We start from the raw sequence: 4,591 nt of genomic DNA, 5'->3' as shown, positions 1-4,591 counted from the left end.
GGTGCACCCAATATGATTCACTTTCCTTTTATTCTCATCCCTTCCTCTTCTCTAGGAACAGAATATCTCTTAGCTTCTGTGAGATCAGTATAGTTTGAGCCTAGGCATGGCATGGCATCCTACCTGGTTTGGGTCTTAGCTCTGCCACTCCTATGAGTTTGGGCACCTCACCCTTCTGTGCCTTAGGTTCCTCCTTCCCCCTGATGCAGATAATAGCAGCTGTTACAAATAATAGATAATAGAGTTGTTACAAAGCTCAAATAACACATGTGTGGAGCTCAGTGTAGTGCCAGGAACATGGTATACAATTAATGTGTTAGCTGGCAATAATAACTACCATCCTGTGAGAAAATTCAAATGAATGTCTCCATTTTTTTTTAGTCTTTTTTTTGCTGGCAACTACATCAAAAACAGATCCAGCCACCCAGACCCCGGAGTTCAAAATCAATCACTGATCTACATCTTCATGACAAGGGGAGAGACTCATATTAAAAAAGATAAATCTTTTCATTTATGGAAGAAATGTGCACTAGTCAGTGATCTAGTGATTGAGAGACCAACGGAGAGTCCTATAAGTAGACAGAAAACATAATATATTGTCATCATGTCATTGGGTAAATTATTACTGTTATTTTTTTTTCAAGGAAGTCATCAGACAATGAAGTGAAAGATTTGTCTGGATTTTTTCCTCTGCTTTTTCTTCTTTGATCTGAGATCCATGGTGCTGTCCTTTGAAGAGTGGGTTTCTGATGCTGCTGACAGGCTGCAGGTTGCTTTCTGAGCAGGCCTGTGACCACTTAACATTCTATTTTACATGTTTTGTTGACTCTAAGGTGGAAGTTTGATGACTTTTTTGGCTGATTTGTGAATGCAAAACATGACAGGTACATTCTTGGTCTGTACTTGGGACAACCAGATATCCTGCCTGCTTTAAGGATGAACTCACACAGAGCTCTATCCAAACATTTAGGACAATGTCAGCAGACCACTTCAGAGGTCACCCAAACACCATGAATCATTTACAAATGAGCAGCTATGTTCTCTACACAAAGTGATTGGGTGGGCAGAGATGACAAAATATAATTTTTCAAAGTTTCCCTGGTGAGTGGGATGCTACTTTTGTGATTTCTGTAAACCATTCAGGTAGTGCTTTCCATGAATATTTATCATACACATTAGTAAGAAAGAATCAAGGAAAGTCAATGAAATTTATTATTTTTTTTGAAGGAACTTTAGGTACCACCTGAATTTGCTAATACCTGAGTTCTGAATCTGAAATTTCTTGGGATAACCTTTTAGGCTACATATTCAGTAATGTAAATTATTTACTTTAAGATCTTTTATTTATTTTGAAGGATTTTTTTTTGTTTAATACATCTGAAAAGAATGCATATACAAAGAATTGAGACATGAGAAAACATTGGTTCAACATGAATGAATCTACAAGAATTAGGACTTGGGGAAGGTGGAGAAGATTACCTCAATGTTTTAAAAAATTGGAAACTGCAACCAAAATAAGCTGATAAAATCCTTATTAACACTTATGAAGAGTCTTCATGAGACGCTCTCCATGATTTTTATTAAACTAGAGAGCCTCAACTGTCTCCTCTAGCATTCCTCTAGCAAAACAGAAATAAGGGGAGTCCCCTGACTGGTCCCCATGTTGTTAAATAGTTCTCCCCAGCCCTACCCACCCCACCCCTAGCTTCTTAATGAAGCAGTTCTCAATCCTTATAACTTGAAAGAGGATGTGAATCATTCCACAGACATCTGTCTTCTAGCCCCACAAAGGGCTATGTTCTTCAGCTGTGTTCTAGAACACCATTTCACACGCTATTAAGCTGCAAATCTATGCTAAGCATATAAGACAATGACTGACAAGGAAATAATTTGTTTTTTAAATTATGTATTCAACCCATTTGATATTATTTTAAAAGTGCAATACTTTTCTTAGCAATGAAAGAAGCTAGAAACTAACTTTAAAATATCAGCAAAAAAAAAATCAGCAAATGGTTAACAAATTTCCTTGAAAGTCAGTCACATATATAGTGCATCCTAGAAAAGAGGAGGGGCAAGACAGGTTCTACCCATTCTCGTGAGTTTCATCAAATACTGAGCCTATTCAAGGGTGTAAAGAAAAGGCAACTTTCAAAAAAGAGCATGTTATTAAATGAGGCATTTACAACACTCCTTTCTAAGAGCACCAGGCGGAGAACATGTTTTCTAAACTAGATCTAGGAAGTGGAATGTGGAATCACTCCATCCTCCTCCCCTAAAGGGCTGTCCAATGGTTGATGAATTTTTTAAAAAGTGACTAAATAAAAACAGCCCCCCGACACACACTCCCCTCCTAAAAATAGAAAGAAAATAAAACGAAATGTTCCAGATCACTTTCCAGAGTGGGACCTGGGAGCAGCTTCAACAACCCGAATTAGTCTATTACAGAATCATCACAAGCATGCCTTGCTTTTAAACAAACTAACAAAAAATGTTTTTTTCAAAACAAAAAAACAAAAAGCTAGTACTGATCATTTTTCTGACAATACACAATTACTCAAAATTAACCAGCACTGAGAGGCGGAAAGGGACCATACCTATGGACCTTGTTTCACAGGGGTGCATGAGGATAGGTGCAGGGCATTTGTCATTATTGCAAAAACGAATTTTATTTTTTTAAAGATTTTATTTATTTATTTTTAGAGAGGGAAGGGAGGGAGAAAAAGAGAGAGAGAGGGAAACATCAATGTGAGGTTGCTGGGGACTGTGGCCTGCAACCCAGCCGTGTGCCCTGACTGGGAATCGAACCTGCAATGCAGGTTTTGGCTTGCAGCCCGCGCTCAATCCACTCAGCTATGCCTGCCAGGGGAATTTTAATTTTTAATCTTTAGTTTGATTCAAACATTGCTTTTAGTATGATGCTGACACCAGCTGTGCAGAAAGGGCTCTGGAGAGATGTTTATAGCAGCACACACCTGTGGTTCTTCTTCAGTTCTGGAGGCTCTGGGGCAGCCAATATTGCTTCATCAGGTACATTCTTTAGGCCTTTCTGTGTGAGCGCAGAACACTCCAGATCATGGGCCAGCTTTTCAGCAGTCTCTGGAGTTATAGGCTTCTGTTTGTTGTTGGCACGTTTCTCAGTAGTTGTGGGGTCATCTCTGAGATCAATTTGGATCCCAACAAGCAAGAAAGGAGTCTTTGGACAGTGGTGAGTTATCTCAGGCACCCACTTTTCTTTCACATTTTCAAATGAGAATGGAGAGACCACTGAAAAACAGACTAGAAATACATCTGTTTGTGGATGCAGCGGTCACAATCTGCCATAACTCTCTTGCCCTGCAGCATCAAAAAGTCCAAGAGTATATGGCTCTCCACCAATCATAACTGAGACAGCATAGCTGTCAAAAATAGTTGGTACATATTCAGATGGAAATTTGTTTGTTGTGTAGGATATCAGGAGACATGTTTTACCAATGGCACCATCACCCACAACAATGCACTTAATAGTTTGTATTGCTGAAACAGTTTTCTATCCACTTTAAATATTTCAAATCCAATGATGACCTCAGCACTGGGGGTGTTAGCAGCACTGCATGGGGTCTTCTCCTACTTTGAGATTTTTTAGATTAAAATTACCTTTATATATTCCCAACCCAAAGTTTCCATATACTCTGAGACTAAATTTATATTGCTGGATTGTCACTGACTACTGTTTTTTTTTTTTTTTGAGAAGCTCTGTTCGATATAACTTTCTGAGATTTTGGAAATGTCCATTCTCTTTGTTGTCTGTAGCAACTAGTCACATGTGGAACTGAATTTTAAATTTTACTTAATATTAATTAATTTCAATTTCTGTTTCAATAGCATTTGTGGCTAGTAACCACCTTATTGGACAGAGAGGGTTTGGACCACTCTGTGGGAGGGATGTCAGAGGGTCAAGGAGTTCTGAGCTTGGCTGAGGTTAGGTAGAAGCAGAGCTGCAGTGTGTCCACTGCTCCCATCTTCCAGCCCTCCTCAAGTCTCAGTCAAAAGCCTCCCCTGGACCCCCTGCTCAACGCTCCTCCCTTCTGGGTACCTGCAAGTCATCATCTGTGTTCCTCTCCTGGTCCTATGCATGTGCTGCCCTGTGTATCTAGCTTTTACCCTGTAGATCATTTCTCTGTGTCCCCTGAGACTGTGAACGTGTGGCACCATCAGGCTACTGGAAGGTCCTGTCCCAATGCAGGGTGAAGAACCAACTCAGGCAAAAACAAAACCTAAAGACCATGGGCCAAGATTTGTGAAATTTATCCTGAACTCACCTTGACCTGCTCTGTACCCCTGCCCCTCTTCACTTCTCTTTCACCCTCACTTGCTTTTTAGGAATATTTTATTGTTTTTCTCCACCATCCTGTTTCCCCTATTCATGTCTCCTTGCTTTGACCCTCCCCTTCAGTTTCCTCATTAGTATCTATCTCTTCTAGTTTTTGGTACCTTGACCTACCTACTGTGCTTCCTGAGAACTGACCTCTTGGGGGTGAAAACAGGTGTCTTCCTGAGGCCAGAGCCAGGGCCAGATCCTGCCTGGGACTCTGGGGTTACCTGCTTCCTCCAT

At 40.3% G+C, this 4,591-nt stretch overlaps 1 pseudogene; it reads right to left on the bottom strand.

The window, feature by feature from the left end:
- Positions 1-2,956: 2,956 nt before the first annotated feature.
- LOC123810311 lies at positions 2,957-4,591 on the bottom strand (annotated as a pseudogene).

The sequence above is a fragment of the Phyllostomus hastatus genome, unplaced genomic scaffold (genome assembly GCF_019186645.2).
Source record: "Phyllostomus hastatus isolate PE091 unplaced genomic scaffold, TTU_PhHast_1.1 phas_scaffold_60, whole genome shotgun sequence".
Classification (NCBI taxonomy): Eukaryota; Metazoa; Chordata; class Mammalia; order Chiroptera; family Phyllostomidae; genus Phyllostomus; species Phyllostomus hastatus.
The sequence above is the reverse complement of the archived record's forward strand: the minus strand, read 5'-3'. Positions and strand labels throughout refer to the sequence as shown.